The following is a 19,838-nucleotide window of genomic DNA, read 5'->3' on the forward strand; positions in this document are numbered from 1 at the left end:
ATAAAGTAGGCATATATGGACTGGTAGATATCTCCTTTCTCTAAGCCTGTCCTGTTTCCTAGCAACCATCTGGACAGCTAAGGAGCAACAAGTAAGAGAATTCTGTGTTGGGGAGAAGGAAAGAGTAACACTACAGTTAGAAGCTGACCATGGGGAAAATTTCCAGGTCTCTCATTTCTCTCCTTGGTTAATGACATCTTTGTGAGGTCAGAAACTTAGAGAAGCTCATCTTCCCTCCTTCCTTCCTTCAGCACAGGCTGCATTCCCAACCTCACCCCCTCACAGACTTGTGGAGACAGCCACCAAGTTCACCAGTGCCCCCCTCCCAGCATTGCACACACAGCCTCACCTCCTTCCACACCTCCAACTCATATTGGCTATAGTCACAGTGGATGTTCCTGAGTCCAACTGTCACTCATAGCAGACATGGCCCCACCTGCATACCTTTGCTGTGCCACACCTCTACCTCCATTGTCTTCCCAATGTCTTCCCAGATTTTGATAAAAGCTGACCCCTCATATCCAACTCAAAGCAAGCTGTCTTTCAAAAAGCACTGGACAAGGCCAATCCTGGCTCTCCCAAATCCAATCTCGAAGACAGTATCATCCACACGGGGTGCCAGCTACACACAGCAAGTGTATTTTCACAGAAATCATGTCTTATCCATCTACCAGACACTTACTGTGTACTAAGGAAATGTTTGTTTATTCAAAGAATAGTCAATTTCCTGGTCAAATTCAAAGGAAGAAGGAAGGAGACCAAAACCAAGAGAAGCTAGTCGGTATCCCACAGAGACCATCGGAGTACTCTGGATGCTTCTGGGAGCCATTCTGCACCCAAAGTAGGAGCTACAACTGCTAGACTCTAAGCATCGCTTCCAGGTTCTTCCACTCCACTGCAGACTCTAGGAAGCAGTCACTTTTTTTTTTCTATTTGTGCAGTCTCAGAGACTAAGGGCAAGTGCTCCAAGGGGGATTTAGAGAATGAATGAAAAAATTAACGACCACAGTGCTGTATGACTATGGCCATTAAGTGAATTGTTTCCACAGATGAAAAATTATCCCAACAAACACCAGCTTTGTCTTCAGGCCAGAGCACACTTCAATTTTTCTCTTTAGCCTCTAATGTGAATCTTATGTCCTGGATGGGAAACTGGCATTCTGAGCACCAATAATGCATGACCACCACCAGCTGTAGAGACTCATAGATCCTACAACTTGGGCAGCGAAGGCAGTACTGAAACAAGCCTGACCTTGTGTGCTTTCTTTGTGGCCTCGAGTTGCCAATACCAGCACCCGTAACAGCAGTGACTCTTCTGAGGAAATCCTTTCCTGCCCATTGAAACCCAGTCATTTCACCTTGCCCTTGTTTCAGTGTCCTTGTCTCTGGTTGGTTTTAGAGACAGGCCACCACAGCGTCAGTCTGCATGCACAGGGGAAGGCAACAGAGACCCAAGGCCTGGTGCTAGGGGTGTGGGTTGCAGAGATGTTCAGAGCATGCCAAGTGAAGTCTTCCATCAGGAGAACATAACAGCTCCCTCACACCTATTAAGAAGAATGGGCAGGGGCAGGTTCCAAGGTGCAGTAGGTTAATCCTCTGCGTGCGGCACAAGCATCCCATGTGGGCACCGGTTCTAGTCCCGGCTGCTCCTCTTCCAATCTGGCTCTCTGCTGTGGCCTGGGAAAACAGTAGAAGATGACCCAAGTCCTTGGGCCCCTGCACCCACATGGGAGACCAGGAAGAAGCACCTGGCTCCTGGCTTTGGATTGACACAGCTCTGACCTTATGGCCATTTGGGGAGTGAACCAGGAGATGGAAGTCCTTTCTCTCTGTCTCTCCCTCTCACTGTCTGTAAACTCCACCTCCCAAATAAATAAATAAAATCTTATAAAAAAGAACAAAACCAAAGAAGAGTGGCCAGAAGAACAGGGTCCCCTTCTCCAGGACCACACACGAAGTCCGAGTGCACATGGCTTGATACCAGCAGATGACATGGAGCACATCTTTTCTGTAGTCTCCCTGGGGGAGGTGTGTGGTAAGTAACCATCCCAGGAGCCCACATTCTGGACTGGTGTTCCTGGCCTGCCAAACAAAAATAGTCCCTCTAACTCGGGCCCTGGGAGGGGTCCACCCATGGGGTCCCAGGAGTTAAGAGTCAGCCAAAGACAAGCCCCAGTTTCAGTAACAGCCCCTGTGCAGCAGGGCTCGCGATGTCCTGGAAAGTGTCCTCTCACCCACGGTCCCCTCTGCACTTTCGACTGAGTTCCTAAGGACAGCGTTCTCTTCTACCCTGAAAGGGAGGAGGACCGGACCTGAGCTCCCAGACGCAGTCTACAGCCATCGGGCTCCAAAGGTCAGAAACAGACTTTGCTCCGCCGGCTTCGCAGTGTCGCCGTGGTCACACACGCTTCTCCACCGCCCCTCAGGGAAGACATTCGTTTCCGTGAGGGCTGGGGTCGGCGGCTCGCTGGGTCGCTGTGCAGGTATGCTTTTGTGCGGGCCGAACGCAGCCACGAGCCCAACTCCACGCCCCTCTGCCTATTGCCGCCGGTGCAAAAGGGCGCAGCCGCCTCCGGCCCCGCCTCCTGGTGACGTCACATAGGGAGGTGCTGGGGGCCACGCCCAGCACCCAGTGTTTCCAATTGACCGCTCCTGCACCCCTGCCTCTATAGCCAGCGCTTTTCTGGTTTGTTCAAGTGCTAGAGGAGTTTGAATTAAGTAGGCAGAATCGGGTGTTTTGAATATAGTTGTGACCTCAAACTTTTTAGCTCTACGGAGTGTGTCACGTGTAAAAGAATCTCTTTGGGTTGGCGCTGTGGCATAGTAGTTAAGCCTCGGCTTTGCAGCAGCGGCAACGTATAGGAGCGCAGTTTGTGTCCCAGCGGCTCCGCTTCTGATCCAGCTCACTGCTCTGTCCTGGGAAAGCAGTAGAAGATGGCCCGAGTGCTTGGGCCCCTGCACCCGGGTGGGAGACCAGGAAGAAGCTCCTGGCTCCTGGCTTCAGATGGGCCCAGTGCCGGCCGTTGCTGCCATTTGGTGAGTGAACCGGAGGATGGAAGACCTCTGTCTCTGTCCCTCTCTCTGTAACTCTCTCTCTCTCACATAATTAAATATATATTTTTTCCTTTTTTGATTTATATTATCTTAAATAGAAAAATCATAATTGTATATATTTTTCAGTACAGTATAATGTTTTTTTAATCATTTTTACCATTTATAGGTATATGTTCTTTTTTTTTAACTTTTATTTAATGAATATAAATTTCCAAAGTACGACTTATGGATTACAGTGGCTTCCCCACCATACCTTCCCTCCCACCCACAACCCTCCCCTTTCCCAATCCCTCTCCCCTTCCATTCACATCAAGATTCATTTTCGATTCTCTTAATATACAGAAGATCAGCTTAGTATACATTAAGTAAAGATTTCAACAGTTTGCTCCCACACAGAAACATAAAGTGAAAAATAATAGATGATTTTTTAAATGATGATGAAATCAGATCAGACCTATTGTCATGTTTAATCCCAGTGAGAGTCAAGTTGGGAATTGATAATTTCTTCTTCTTTTTTTTTTTTTACAGAAGATCAGTTTAGTATACATTAAGTAAAGATTTCAACAGTTTGCACCCCCATAGAAACACAAAGTGAAATATACTGTTTGAGTACTCGTTATAGCATTAAATCTCAATGTACAGCACATTAAGAACAGAGATCCTACATGAGGAGTAAGTGCACAGTGACTGCTGTTGTTGACTTTACAAATTGACACTCCTGTCTATGGCATCAGTAATCTCCCTATGCTCCAGTCATGAGTTTCCAAGGCTATGGACGCCCTCTGAGTTCTCCGACTCTTATCTTGTTTAGACAAGGTCATAGTCAAAGTGGCGGTTCTCTCCTCCCTTCAGAGAAAGGTACCTCCTTCTTTGAAGACCTGTTCTTTCCACTGGGATCTCACTCATAGAGATCTTTCATTTATTTTTTTTTTGTCAGAGTGTCAAAAGTCAGTTATTTTGTTTTATAGGTGTTCCCTTGCATTTCAGACCCAATTAAATTACACCTACCCCGTAATTACAGCAGCGGTTCTCTCTAATATTGAACATTGGGTTAGTACATTTTATGTTATATATAAAGCTGATGATTTCGTCTTTCTCTCAACCTGGTGAGCCAACTTCCCAGCATTGACAGGTGGAGGAAACATAGACTATCACCTTGATTTCTAAGAGAGCTAGTACAGATGTATAATAATAAAATTGTATCATCTTTAAGGTCAGGCAAGTGAAGTAACAAAAACTTTTGTTGTGAGTTCCAGTTTCAAGTATTACAGCTTTAGTACAAAGTGGATTTTACTTGAAAGATGTTCGATGTCTAGGGTTCTAATTGTGAAATGTTGACACTTTGGGATAATTTTCTAATATATGCATTTCAAATTTGTCACGTAAAGTGGGGTATTTAGGAAGTCATGAAAATATTGCCATGCGTAATATATGGCATAAAAAGGCTAAATATGCAATTTAAAGATGGACTAGCATGAAAACAGCTATTTCTTGTCAGGATGGATGTAATGGCCAGGTGCTGTTTGCTGCAAAGTGTAATAGAAGGAATTTAAGATCTTTAGTTCTTTTGAAATAGTAGTTACAGAGAGGGCTTCTTCTCACTCATGTTTTACTAGAGCAGCACTTATCTGTACCCTGAGGCACACTTAACTGGGGTTCATCTGATGATCACATTTTCTAATAGCACTTTATGTGAAGAGAGAAAGACCATCATTTATGAATAGTAATTGCACAGAGGAGATAGGTTTTTAAGTGCATTTCAAAGCATATCCATCCATGTAGTTTATGAATCTCTTGCTGCTGAATTGCTCAATCACTTGCTTTGACTAGGTAAGAGCACTAGGCACAAAAAAGGAGACAAAACACAACACAGGAAATTAGGGAGTTGGGAATGCATTGGTTTATGGAGAGCATAGGTTGTGTGTCTACGTGACTCTGTGTGTGTGTGTGTGTGTGTGTGTGTAGATCCTGTTGGGCCCCAGGAGCCTCCTTAATATCGAAAAAGTCCTGTGGTCAAATTTGAGGTTGATCTGGTATATCTTTTCCTTGAAATCTTCCACCATGGCGGTCAGATACGGGTACCTTTGTTTCAGAAGGATATTCTTGTCTATTCATGAACTGAAAATAATACTACTTATGAAATGGTGATGGATTGGAAAAAACACTTTCCCTCTACTCTCTCAGATTTTATAGCTGAATCTATGAAATAAACCCACCACAGAGCATTTAGCAGGAGAAAAGTTATACAAGTTTACAGAATTTAATATTATGTGCATGAGTGTATCTTAAGAAAAGAAGTGAATACCCCCACAGCTGTGATGTTTAAGAGTTTATACACCCTCTTCATATGGAAGAGGTACATAATCAACAACGGGAGTCACTGTGCACTTGCTCTCCATGTAGGACCTCTGTCCTCAATGAGTTGTCCTATGAGAATTAACGGTAAAACTTGTCTTCAAACAGTACTATATACTTTGTGTGTCTGTGTGGGTGCAAATTGTTGAAATCTTTACTTAGTATAGAGTTGGTCTTCTGTATATAAAGATAATTAAAAATGAATCTTAATGAAGAATGGGATGGGAGAGGGAGTAGGAGGTGGGACAGAAGTAGGAGTAGGAGGGTGGGCATGGAGGGAAGAACTGCTATATTTCTAAAGCTGTACCTCTGAAGTTTGCATTCATTAAGTAAAATCTTTCTAAAAAATCACAATCATATCTCTCCTGCCAGGAATTCTATAAGACAGAGTCCCTGGAAACAGCAGAGAGTGAAGTCACTCCACTGCATTCATTCAGAAGTGGCAAAGCAAAATTTTAAATGCTATCTCTAGAACCCACATACTTTATTACTGCAAACACAGTTGTATAAATTCTTTCTCTCTCTCTCTCTCTCTCTCTCTCTCTCTCTCTCTCTCTGTATGTGTGTGCATGCATGTGTGCGTGGTTTTAGATAAATAGTTTATTTTGGAATAACTATGGTTGAGTAGCAAAGTTGCAAAAACAATACAGAATTCTCCTCACTCAACTACCTGTAATGCTAATAGCTTATATAATCATGACGCATGTGAAAACTTAAAATTTATCATTGTTTCCATGAACTAAACTACAGGTATTATTAAGATTTCATCAGTTTTCCCATAAATTTTCTTTTCCTATTCCAGGATTCCACTGCTGCATGATGCATTTTTTAAAATAATTATTTTATTTATTTGAAAGTCAGTTACACAAAGAGGCAGAGAGAGAGAGAGAGAGAGAGAGAGAGAGAGAAGTCTTCCATCTGCTGGTTCCCTCCCCAATTGGCTGCAATGGCCGGAGCTGTGCCCAACCGAAGCCAGGAGGCAGGAGCTTCCTCCAGGTCTCCTGCATGGGTTCAGGAGACAAGGGACTTGGGCCATCTTCTACTGCTTTCCCAGGCCATAGCAGAGAACTGGATCAGAAGTGGGGCAGCCAAGACTCGAACAGGCACCCATATGGGATGCAAGCACTGCAGACAGAAGCTTTACCCGCTACACCACAGTGCTGACACGGATGCACGAGTTTTGACCCTTAAACACAAAATAAACCGAATATTGAGCTACTGGTAGGGTCAAGCCCTTTCACTACAGATTAGCTGTGTGGGATAGATAGCACTTGCAGCTGATGCTCGGTGGAAACCCTATTTGAATTAGAACACTTAGAAAAGATGTGCAGAGATAAATTTTAATTATTTTAAGAACTTTAGGTATTTTACATAATTCAAGTACTTTATTCACATGTAGCAGATCAGTAAGTGGATTTGTGTATCTCAAGAAACAAAAAATCTCTATACAGAGAAAATTCTACAAAGAAATGAACTCCAGTGTTTGTTTTTTTTTTTAAAGATTTATTTACTTACTTGAAAGTCAGAGTTACACAGAGAGAGAAGGAGAGGCAGAGAGAGAGAGAGAGAGAGAGAGAGAGAGAGAGAGAGAGGTCTTCCATCCACTGGTTCACTCCCCAGATGGCAGCAACGGCCAGAGCTACGCTGATCCGAAATCAGGAGCCAAGAGTTTCTTCTGGGTCTCCCATGCAGTTGCAGAGGCCCAAGGACTTGGGTTATCTTCTGCTGCTTTCCCAGGCCATAGCAGAGAGCTTGATTGGAAGCGGATCATCCGAGACTTGGACTGGCACCCATAGGGGATGCCGGCACTGCAGGTGGTGGCTTTACCTGCTATGCCAGTGTGCCAGCCCCCCCAGTGTTAAGAACTTAAAATTGAAGATGCATTTGAATCCCAGTACATTCAGTACTACTAGTACATTCAGTAGTACTTCCCCTGAAAGCAGAAGCTCCTAGCCCTTGTTTCCCACTGGAATCACCAGGAGATCATCAAGAAACACAAGTGGATTAGGGTACCTTTTTCCCCAGGTGTCGCATCAACTGAGATGTCCATCAACAGATGACTGGATAAAGAAATTATGGTATATATACACTCTGGAATATCACTCAGCAGTAAAAAAAAATTAAACCTTGTGTTTTGCAACAAAATGGATGCAACTGGAAACTATTATGTTTAGTGAAATAAAGCAGTCCCAAAAAGGCACATATCATATGTTTTCTCTGATCCGGGGTAACTAATAGATGCCTAAAAATGTATTATATTGGGGTAAAATGGATATTTTGAGATTCGATGATTTTTTTACAGCTTTTTTTTTCTGCTGTTGAGTAACAGTATTTTTTTTCTTCATACTATTTGTTGAACTCTTAGTGTAGGGTTAACTTTATGAGTATAACGAAAACTGAAAATAGATTTTTTAAAAATTAAGAGTGGGAGTAGGAGAGGGAGGAGGAAGAGGGTTTGGAGCATGGGCGGGAGGGAGGATAAGGTGGGAGGTATAACTATGCTCCTAAATTTGTACATATGAAACACATGAAACTTTTATACCTTAAAAATTCAAAAAAGAAATACCAATTCCCAAGTCCCCTTGTACCTATACATTTGGATTTCATCAGTTCCAGGTGGGCGTGGATTTAGGAATTTTTAAAAGATACCCCAGTGATTCTAATATGCAACCAAATTTGCCATCTAATACCTCCAGTGTCTCAGCATTTCCACTGAAGATCAAAAACTGAGGACAATGGAAACAAGTGTCTACACACTCAAATGAGTGTTGATTGTCCCATATGGAATGCATGTAGAAAGCCTGATAGTCCAGAACCAACACTTCCTGGAATCCCAAACCTATGGTAGTTTCTGGTAACATCCTTCCTACACCACACTCTACCTCTTCCCAGGCCTCTTCTTCCTAGCGGGCATCTTCGACTCATCCAGCTTCATCGTCTCCGTGCAGCAGCTGACAATTCTATTTTCTCCAGTTCCAGGCCCTACCTTGTCCCCTCTCCAACTTCCCATAACTTGGAGCACTCTGGTCCTATTCCCAGCCTGCATCCACCTCATTCTCTTGGAATTCTTTGAGACAGGGACTGTGACTTTAACACTTATTGCGACAGCATTTCCCACAGCAGCTTAAATTGCTGTTGGTGACACCGGCACAGCTTATCTGCATGCCTGGTTCGCATCCTGGCTACTCCACTGTCCAACCCAGCTTCCTGATAATGCATCTTTAGAGGCAGCAGATGATGGCCTCAAGCATTTGGGGCCTGTAACCCATGTGGGAGATTCAGATGGAATCCCAGACATTTGGATTTGGCATTGCCCAGCCCTGGCAGTGGCAGGCTTTTGGAGTGTGAACCAGCAGATAGAAGATCTCTCTGTCTCTGTTTCTGGTTTTGTCTTGCTCTCTGCCTGCCTTTCTCTGTGTCTCTGCCCCCTCAAATAAATGAATGAATGAAAATATTTTATAAATTGTAAAATACTTGATGATGATAAAAAATTATAACAATGAGTAATTATGCACTTACAATATGATTATATATAGAGTTTACATGTACTGGTTAAGGGGACAGTGTTGTAATTCATCAGATAAGCTGCCGTATTTTACACTGGCATCCCACACTGGAGTGGGAGTTTGAGTCCTGGATACCCTGCTTTTGATCCAGTTTCCTGCTATTGTGCCTGGAAAGGCAGTCAAATATGGCCCAAGCACTGTGACCTGCTACTTATGGTGGGAGACGTGGCTCCTGGGTTCAGAGTGGCCCACTCCTGGCTGTTGTGGCCAGCAGATAGAAATTTCTATCTCTATCTCTGTCTCTATCTCTATCTCTATCTCTGACTCTCTGTCTCTGTCTCTCTCTCTCTATCCCTCTCTCTCTCCCACTCTCCCTCTATCTTTCTCTCTGGAAGGAAATATAATTTAGGAAATAAAAAAACGTGTCTAGGGGAATAGTATGGGACTTAATACTCTAAACTTGCATATAAAAAATCTGTAAGATTTTACTCTTATACTTTCTGGTGGACATTTCTTGGTATAAAGAAGAGAAGAGCATGATAATTCCACTTCCACATCAGTTCCAAAAACTTCACCTGCCCTGGTGTTTGTGTGAGGGTGTATGAGCATTTGCATGTATGAGTGTGTGTTTGCAAACATTAATGGTGGTAAGTAGATTTACTGTTCTATTTCTAGCATTTCTGTGCTGTCTTGTTAATAGGAGAGCTGTAGAAACAGGACTCTGGTATGACCCTCATCTTCTTTAGTGCTTCTGGATTCAAACTGGGTAATTAACACAACAAATTTAAACGAGGTATACCTTGCGGCACTTATTCCAAAAGGCAATGTGAAACTTTTGTTTTTGGAAGAAATAAAAGATGCATTTGTGGCATATATATTTATATATTTATAAATATATTTATTTATAATATATTTATATTTATATATTTATATATATAATATACACCACAGTTTCTTTATCCAATCATCAGTGGATGGGGATCTGGGTTGATTCCATATCTTAGCTATTGTGACTTCAGCTGTTATAAACAAGGGAATACAGATAACTCTTTCATATTCTGATTTCATTTCACTTGGATAAATTTCCATGGATAAATTCCCAGGAGAGGGATGGCTGAGTCTTATGGTAGATCTACTTTCAGATTTTTGAAGAATCTTCATATTGTCTTCCATAATGGTTATACTGGCTTACATTTTCACCTACAGTTTATTAGGATACCTTTATTTCCACATCCTCACCAGTATTTATTGACTTTTGTATGATAGTCACTATAATTGGGGTGAGGTAAAACCTCATAGTGTTTTTGATTTTTGTTTGCCTGATGGCTAGTGATCCTGAGTATTTTTTCATGTGTCTGTTGGCTATTTGAATTTCGGCCTTTGAAAAATGCTTGTTTGTGTCCTTCGTCTCTTTTCTTACTGGGGTGTTTGTTTTGTTCTTGAGTTTCTTGAGATCTTTATAAATTCTGGATATTAATCCCTTATCAGTTGCATAGTTTGCAAATCTTTTCTCCTATTCTGTCTGTTGCCTCTTTGTTGAGTAATTCCTTCGCATTGTAAAAGATATAATCCTATTTTTCTACTTTTTTTGCTTTTATTGTCTGTACTTTTCCAAGAAGCCTCTGCCTATACCAATGTCTTGCAAAATTTTCCCAGTGTTTTCTCTAGTAATTTCATGGTTTCAGGTCATCGATTTAGATCCTTGATTTATTTTGAGTTGATTTTTAAAGTAAGATGTAAGGAGGGTGTTTTGTTTCATAAGTCTGTTTGTAGAGATTCCATTTTCCTAGCACTATTTGTTGTTGAAGAGACTTTCCTTTCTCCAGGGATTGATTTTAGCTCCTGATGTTAAAGATTCATTGGTTGTAGATGCATTAATTGATTTTGGAGTTTCTATTCTGTTCCACTGGTGGTCTACATGTCTGCTTTTTTTTTAAAGATTTATTTATTTATTTGAAATTCAGAGTTATTTAGAGAAAGGAGAGGTAGAGAAAGAGAGAGGTCTTCCATCCAATGGTTCACTCCCCAATTGGCCGCAATGGTTGGAACTGCGCCTGTCCGAAGCCAGGAGCCAGAAGCTTCTTCCAGGTTTCCCATGCAGGTGCAGGGACCCAAGCATTTGGGCCATCTACTACCACCACAGCAGAGAGCTGGACCAGAAGTGGAGCAGCTGGATCTTGAACCGGCACCCAAATGGGATGCTGGCACTTCAGGCCAGGGCTTTAACCCACTGAGCTGGGACTAGAACTGGCGCCCAAATGGGATGCAGGCACTTCAGGCCAGGGCATTAACCCACTGCGCCACAGAGCCAGCCCCGAGTTATAAGTTCTGTGATCTTTTGAGTCTGTTTTATTTCATTTTCTGCTGTGCATTCATCATTACTTCATGCTGTTGTTGAGTAAATCATTTTGTATATTTTATGCATACAACCTTTTAAAAATTACTTGATAAATATTGGATAGTATGCAATTTGGATTATTATGTTACTGCTATTATGAATATTCACATGTGGATCTTTGTTTGGCTATATGTTTTCATTTCTTTGGGCACATACCTGAGAGTGTGATTTCCAGGTCCTAAAGTGGTTTTGTGTTTGATATTGTGAGGAGTCAATTTGTTTTTCAACTCCTACATGAAATACATGAAGAATTCCTGTTCTACACAATTTTTCCAACCATTGTTACTGTCTCAATTACAACCATTCCAGATAATTTTAATTCTTATCTCATTGAGGTTTTTATTTTCTTTTCACTAATGATTAATGATTTTGTGTATTATTTCATGTTTAATTATAATGGTGTATCTTCTATGTAGAAATTTTTTTCACCTTTGTAAATTTTTAGAAAGTTCTTTTGTTCTCCTACCCTCCCTCAGCTCCCTCTACCCCGACCCCTGCATGGCATCCTGGATTTCTGTCACCTTTATTCAAATGATCAATTATCTTTTTACTACTGACTTACAAGAGTTTTTTTTTTTATAGTCAATGGCTACAAGTACTCATCAGCTATATAATATGAGATATTTTCTCCCAGTGACTTGTATTTTCATTTTATCCTTGGTGTTGTTTGAAGAGAAAAGGTGTAAGTTTGGGAGAATACAATCAATCATTTTTCTTGTTTTGATTATATTTTTCATGTGCTGTCTAAAAAAGTCATTACCTAACACAAGATCACAAAATTTATACAGGATTTGTTTAAGAACTTTAAAGCTCTTTTTCTTACTTTGAGATCTGTGATCCACTGGGACTACTATTTGTAGGTTTGCGTAGGGGCCCAACTTTCTCTAGGTGCTTGTGGACATTCAGTGTTCCTGGCACTATATGTTATAAAGAATGCTCTTTTCTCAAAGAAATTCTAAACACCTTTGTCAAAATCTCTTTAACATAAATGAAAATGTCTAGGAATGAATGGGCCTTCAAATCTATCTGATAGTTTACATGAATTTTACTTTACGCTAATAACACACTCTTTTGAACAATGGAACTTCATAATTAGATTTGCTTTTGGAAAGAGCAAATCATCAAATTTTATTATTCATTTTCAAGACAGTTTTTTGTATTGTTTCCTTTAAATTTTCATAAGAACTTTAGGTAATATTATCAGTCTTTATAAAAATATAGTCCATAAAACTTGAAGGGGTTTCATGGAATCTTTAGATCAACTGAGGGGTATTAGGATTTTTTCTTATTACTTCTTTTTAAAAATATTTAGATAGATGACTGACATGGTGGATGATATCTGATAAGCAAGAGATCTCCCATATACTGCTTCACTTCCCAAATGCCTGAAACAGCCAGAGTTGCTCCAGACTGAATCCAGGACCAAGAATTCCAATCAAGGTGTCCCACATGAGTAGCAAGGACCCAAATACTTGAGCCATCACTTGCTGATTCCCAGGGTCTGCATTAGCAAGAAGCTGGATTTGGGAGCTGAGCTGGGATTTGAAATCAGGCACTCTGATATGGAATGCAGGAGTTAAATGCTACTTCAAATGTCTACCCTTCTTACTAGTTTGTTTATTTATTCATTTATTTATTTATGAAGCAGGGAGAGAGAGAGAGAAAGAGAGAGTGAGAGCGAGAGTGAGAGAGAGAGAGGGCTTGCTTTGATCTGCTGATACAGGCCCCAGGTGTCCACCATGGCTGAGGCTGGGCCAGGACCAAAGGCAGTAGCCAGGAAATCAATACAGATCTTCCATTAAGGTGGCAGGAACCCAATTACTTTATCCATCATTGCTGCCTCCCAAGATCTTCATTAGCAGTATGCAAGAATCAAGACCCATAGCTAGTTAGTGAACCCAAGCACAGGGTGTGAATGTCTTAGTTTTATTTAAGTTATACAAATTTCATATATTTCATATATATAGATTTAGGAACATAGTGATACGTCCCACCAAACCTTCCCTATGTCCCATGCTCAAACCTTTCTTCTTTATCCCTCTCCCATTCCAACTCTTAATTTTTACAAAGATCTACTTTTAGTTTACTTATGATCATAATGTTAACCTTATACTAAGTATAAGAGTTCAACAAATAGTATGAAGAAAAAACCCACTGTTCCTCAACAGAAGAGACAAGGGCTATAACCAATCATCAAGACTCAAAATGTCCATTTCACTCCAATGCCTTGCATTTTTGGGTACTTTATTACTTACCTAGGGTGAGGGGAAACTCAAGAATCTCTAGGTCATATGCATATGTTGTTCACATGGAGACTGAACAACATTCTCCTTAATGAACAGTGGTTCATGGAAGAAATCAAAAGAGAAAAAAGTTTCTGGAAATGAATGAAGTTGACAATACATGATATCAAAACTTATGAGATATAGCAAAGCAGTGTTAAGAGGAAAGTTTATAGCAATTGGTGTCTACATGAAGAAATTGGAAAAGTATCAAATAAATGATCTAATAGTACATCTCAAAGACCTAGAAAAACAACAAACCAAACTCCAAATTACTAGAAAAGAAATAATTCAAATTAGAGAAGAAATAAAAAAATTGAAACAAAAAATGCAAAAGATCAGTGGAATGAAGAGCTGTTTTTTAAAAAAAAAAACAAAATTGATACAGCATTAGCCCAATCAACCAAAAAAGAGGGAGAAGATTAAGATCAATAAAATCAGAGATAAAAATGAAATGTAACAACAGATACAACAGGAAAAAAAAAGAATCATCAGGAATTAAATTGAAAAAATCTAGAAGAAATGGATAGATCCCTGCACACATGAATGTTTTAATTCCCTAGGAATGTGATTTTAACAGTATTATATTATATATTGAACATTGGATATCTTTCTATTTATTCAGGTCTTCTTTGGGTGGTTTGAGCATTAATTTTTTTCAGTGTAAAAAACTTTTCTTCTATTGTTACATTCCCCCCCTAAATGTTGCTTTCTTTTTAATGTTATTATGAATGAACCTGCTTTTCTAATTTCATTTTCAGATTTCTCAATTATAATATACATAAATGCATAGAATTGTGCATGTTGTGCTGTCTTGTGACCTCACTATCATACCTTGCAATCTTGAACTCATTTATTTGTTCTAGTGAATTCATTATAGATTTTTATGTACTTTATATTATCTGAAATAAAAGTTCTTTTCCCAAGTGGGGTGTTTTATTTCTTTTTCTTACATAACATCTTTGGTCAACACTCTCAGTTCAATGTTGAGGAAAGTGGTAAAAGTGGAAATTGTTTCTCCGAATTCAAGATAAACCACCCGGTCTTTCACCATCAAGTGTGGATTAGCTGTAGATTTTTCACAGATGCTACAGATGCTCTTTAGCAGTTATCAGGAGTTCTCTTCTATTTCTACTTTGCTTGAGGTTTTGTAATGACTACATACTGTATTTGTCACAACTTTTCTGTTTTTGCATCTTTATTAATACTGTGTATTTAATTAACTGATTTTTTTTGGATGTGAGGTCCAAATTACATTTGTTAAATATTTGTGCTTGGCCAAGTTGTTGTGTTTGGTAGAGTTTTTTGAGGATCTCTGTTCTTACACTTAACCAGGATTCCATTCAATTACTCTTCACATAGAATACTTTGGTTTGGTTTTGGCCTCACAGTGATGTGGGAGTGTTCCCTTCTCATCTACGGTATGGAAGTGTTTGTGCACCCTTGGCATCCTCATTAACATTTTGTAGAATTCACCAGTTAAGCCATTGTACTCTGGGCTTTTTTTGTGGGAATGGTTTTCATTTGAATTTTTTATTTATAAAAATGAACAAACTTCATGTATTGCGTTTATACAGTTATAAGAGCCTAATGATATTTCCCGACCTACCTTCCCTCCCTCACTCCGATACTCCTTCCTTCTTTTCTTATTTTTCTTTTAATTTTTACAATGGCATACTTTAAATTTTCTTAATAATCACAAGTCTAACCCTCCACCACACACAGAATTAAACAAGTAGTAAATAGAAAAACCACTATTCCTCAAGAATATAGACAAACTATAAGGAATAATAAAATCCCAAAATGTCAGTTGCACTCATATATGTTACATTCATTTAATCTCTTATTATATTCCACTCAGGTATTCTATTTCTTCTTGAGATTCTCTGATTAATTTGTGATAAAGCAAAATAATTTATTTCTAAATTTCTATGTATCTAGCATAAGAAATTCAAGAGGTATGATGTGGGAGAATGAGGCTTCGGGGTAATCAACGAAGACCAAGAATACAACTGTAGTACTTCACAAAGCAGTTAGTAAATCTAAAGGAAAATAGTAAAAAATGCTGTCTAACATAGAATTTTTCAACTTGATCCATTAACCAATCTCCTATTTTTCTTTTTCTTTCTTTCTTTCTTTTTTTTTTTTTTTTGACAGGCAGAGTGGACAGTGAGAGAGACAGAGAGAAAGGTCTTCCTTTACCTTTGGTTCACCCTCCAATGGCCGCTATGGCTGGCACGCTGTGGCCGGTGCACCGTGCTGATCCGAAGCCAGGAGCCAGGTGCTTCTCCTGGTCTCCCATGCGGGTGCAGGACCTAAAGACTTGGGCCATCCTCCACTGCACTCCTGGGCCACAGCAGAAAGCTGGACAGGAAACAGGAAGAGGAGCGACTGGGACAGAATCCGGTGCCCCGACCAGGACTAGAAACCTGGTGTGCCAGCGCCACAGGCAGAGGATTAGCCTAGTGAACCATGGTGCCGGCCTCAATCTCCTATTTTTCAACAACACTTAAAGAAGACAGAAAAAATAAATTTGAATAAGAAAAATTACAGAGGCCAGTGGTGTAGTGGGTAAAGCTGCCACCTGCCATGTTGGCATTCCGTAAAAAGATCCAGTTCATGTCCTACTGCTCCACTTCTAATGCAACTAGCTGCTGATCACCTGGGAAAAACAGTGGAAGATGGTTCAAGCATTTGGACCCCTCTCTCACATGGGAGACATGAATGAAGCTCCTGCTCCTGGCTCTGGCTTGGTTCAGCTCTGGTCATTGCAGCCATTTGGGGAGTGAACCAGTAGATGGAAAATTCTCTGTCTCTCCTTTCCTCTCTGTCTATCTTTCAAATAAATAAGGGCAAAATTAGAGCAATTTAGCAAACAAGGAATGCTGTGAACAAATGGAAATTTGGTGAATCAGAATGGCATGTACTTAATGTACTAGCCTGTACTATGTCTCAGAGACTGTTTCAGGCTGTTTACACAAATAAACTCAATACCTGAGTTTAAGTGGACAACATAAAGATTCATGAAAAATACCAAACTGACATATTTACAAGCATATTCCATGACATTAAGACAATAATTCCGGCCAGCGCCATGGCTTACTAGGCTAATCCTCTGCTTGCGGCACTGGCACACTGGGTTCTAGTCCCGGTCGGGGCACCGGATTCTGTCCCGGTCGCTCCTCTTCCAGGCCAGCTCTCTGCTGTGGCCAGGGAGTGCAGTGGAGGATGGCCCAGGTCCTTGGGCCCTGCACCTGCATGGGAGACCAGGAGGAAGCACCTGTCTCCTGGCTTTGGATCAACGCGGTGCACCTGCAGCGGCCATTGTGGTGTGAACCAATGGCAAAGGAGGACCTTTGTCTCTCTCTCTCTCTCTCTCTCTCTCACTGTCCACTCTGCCTGTCATTAAGCAATAACATTTTGGGCGTACAACTACATGAATATAAAGAATTTTAAATAAGTTTATTAGAAGTATGACTAATTAGATTTAAAGATGAATGGATAGCTTTTTAACTGGTAAAGAGAAGAAATACATTATATTCCAAAAACAGAAAAAAATGAAAGTCAAGGCTTCAGGACTAAGAATGTTGTTAACTTCATGAGAACAAAAATCCAAAGGTATTAATTAACTAAATGATAGTAGAAAACATGAATTACAACCAGCAAAGCATATCTAGCTGTACACAAATTTCACTTGCCTCCTTATTAACTTATGAATTACATGAAAAATTCAGCCAGATTATGTTTAAGAGTCAGAGATATGCTAAAAAGGAAGTACAGGGTTTAAAGTCAAAATACCTAAAATTGGATACAAAATTTATGAGTAATACTTTACTGTTATAGAGAAACGAATTCTGACTGCATCAGGTTGGTACCGTTCTCAGATGTGGAGTATATCTTTTCAGAAATGCACCTTAAAAGTAAAATATATTTTTAAGTTTAAAAAAATATCACCCTCTACAAATTGTGATTATTACAGGGTATATTTGGGATGCTCCATTCCAGGCATCTCATAAGATGTCAATTGTGTGCAACAGGATATCTGTCTGAATTATTTTATTCATATCATGAAGGACTGAAGAAAGTACGCGTAAAGTATCTGAAGAAAGCATATGCAAAAACTTTGCCCATTGGAGTTATGTTTAGAATGTTACAAAATAATCATGGGCAGAAGGGATTCTGTTATTTACTTTTGTGGAAAGAGAAAAGACTATATAATAGCATATTCGAACAAGAATAAAATATAAGGTAAGCAGTAGAAAAGTGTATCAAGTGAATAGACAATGTGTGGGCTAACCTTTAAATAAAAATGAGATGATGACAGGACTACTGAACTGGAAAACTGAGCAAAATGAATATAGTGAAGAGAAGGAAAAATCTTAAAGTATAAATATTACTATACATAAGTGAATACTAGAAAGAGAAGTAAACCATACCAACGTTTTTGCTAGAACATATTAAAAGAATGAATGGGTAATCAAATACATGGTGATACACAAATGTGTAAAACTTATATAATCAGAGAGTAATACTTGAATTTAAACATGCAGTGCTTCAAAAAGAGATAAATAAACGTAGTTAACAGAAGTCATAGTTGAACATCATAAAAGCAAGGAAAAACCCTTAGAAGAAAACATTTAGAAGTGAGAATAAAAGAGACACAGCCCAGAAAGGTGAGACCCCAAACACCATGACCACTAAACCAGAGACATAAAAATGAGCATGGAGAGTGTTGGCAGAAATCACGACTCAGCTGACATAGTCTGAATCAATAAACATAAACTTGAACATTCTCCAAAGAAAACGCTGAGAGGCTGGACACAAACGGGAGCTTCCTAAGATTTAATTTACACTTACTTAAATTAGAAATTTCTTGAATGAAGATCTGTGATTGAGAATGAAAGAGGGGAGTCCACTATGGGCTGGAATAGAGGACCACACTGCTCTTGGCAGCCTCAGCTGCGAAAGCCATGAGATGCACTAAAACGTTACCCCACACATTACCACTAATAGGACGGCACATTCTATGCAGTCCCTAAATGAAACTGACAGCATGAGAATCTAATGTTAAATACCAGTGAACACCTGCTGCACATTTCGCAGCACATGGCTCACCCTTCCATCAGAACTGAGTAGCACCAAAGGACTGAGAGTGGCATACACATTGCTCACAAGTGTGTGCACACTCAGGACGTCTGGGCCATAGGCTGACAACAAGGTTGGGAAGGTTGTGATGAGAAAGTCCATCCAGGACATGAACACAAAGAAACCCACCAGTAGCAGGACGGTCTGGGTGGCCCTTCTCTCTGGGCAGGGTCTTGGGGAGAGGCTGGCGCTGTGAAGGTGCTGGGCCCTCCTCTGGTGCCTGAACAGCAGATTGACCAGGTACACGCTGGAGAGCAGCATGACGCCTACAAAGGAGACATCCCTGGATGTTGTCAGGGCGTAAAACAGGTATCGGATGAGGGAGCTCATGGGGGGAGAGGGAGCAGTATTTATTTAGAATCATCAGATTGGTCTGGTTCAGATTGGAAAAGGGCACAATGTAGAAGAGCAGGTTACCAGAGGACGCCAAAGTGTGTGTCCACGTGAACACATAGGCACGAGTAACGGAGTTCACAAGTTTATGTTTGAACTTTGCCATCCAGGAGGTGCTGGGACTGAGGGTGACTGCTTGGATGGTGCTCAGCACCCCGGTGGTGCAGATGGAGAGGCCCTGCATCACCCTTCCTGTGTAGTACAAAGCCTTGCACTTGAAGTCGTTCTGGAAATGCAGCGACTCAAACAGGTCCGGAGATGCCAGGAGCACCACGGTGAGGAGCATGGCTGTGTGCACCAGGGCCAGGTGACAGACAGTCAGGCTGCTGGGCTTAGGCCTGGATCCTGGCGGAATGTGAAGATGTGGAAGAGGAGGAGGAGGGTGTTGGCTGTGATTCCAACGCCAGCTTGGGAGAAAAGGGCATTTTTAAGTAGCATCCTAGGTTGAAAGGGATTATCTTAATGGCAAAGAGGAAGGAATACGGTTCTTTGCATTCTGCCTGACATGTATGTAAGTGTAAATCTGCACCACAGAATGGCATAATATTCTAATCTTGTGAAAGTTTATTCTCTGTCCATCAAGGAGAAGAACGGGCAGGAGAGGTGACACTGCAAGGATAGGAGACAGTAAACCACCAGAGCAGAGTTTTCACAAATCCTAGGCTAAAAATTTTGCACATTAAACATCCTGTCAGCTAATGCACT

The 19,838-nt window shown here is 40.5% G+C and overlaps 1 long non-coding RNA gene and 1 pseudogene across 1 annotated transcript in view; one reads left to right on the forward strand and one right to left on the reverse strand.

The window, feature by feature from the left end:
- The first annotated feature begins 2,649 nt into the window (after window positions 1–2,649).
- The window catches only part of LOC127487626 (uncharacterized), an 80,696-nt gene continuing 63,507 nt past the window's right edge, over window positions 2,650–19,838 (forward strand). The window contains exon 1 of the long non-coding RNA XR_007914646.2: window positions 2,650–3,036. This is a non-coding gene — a long non-coding RNA (uncharacterized lncRNA). The remainder of the gene's footprint in view (window positions 3,037–19,838) is intronic.
- On the reverse strand, window positions 18,663–19,571 carry ORYCUNV1R-PS1564 (vomeronasal 1 receptor oryCunV1R-ps1564 pseudogene; annotated as a pseudogene).

Source organism: Oryctolagus cuniculus, chromosome 6, assembly GCF_964237555.1.
Source record: "Oryctolagus cuniculus chromosome 6, mOryCun1.1, whole genome shotgun sequence".
Lineage (NCBI taxonomy): Eukaryota > Metazoa > Chordata > Mammalia > Lagomorpha > Leporidae > Oryctolagus > Oryctolagus cuniculus.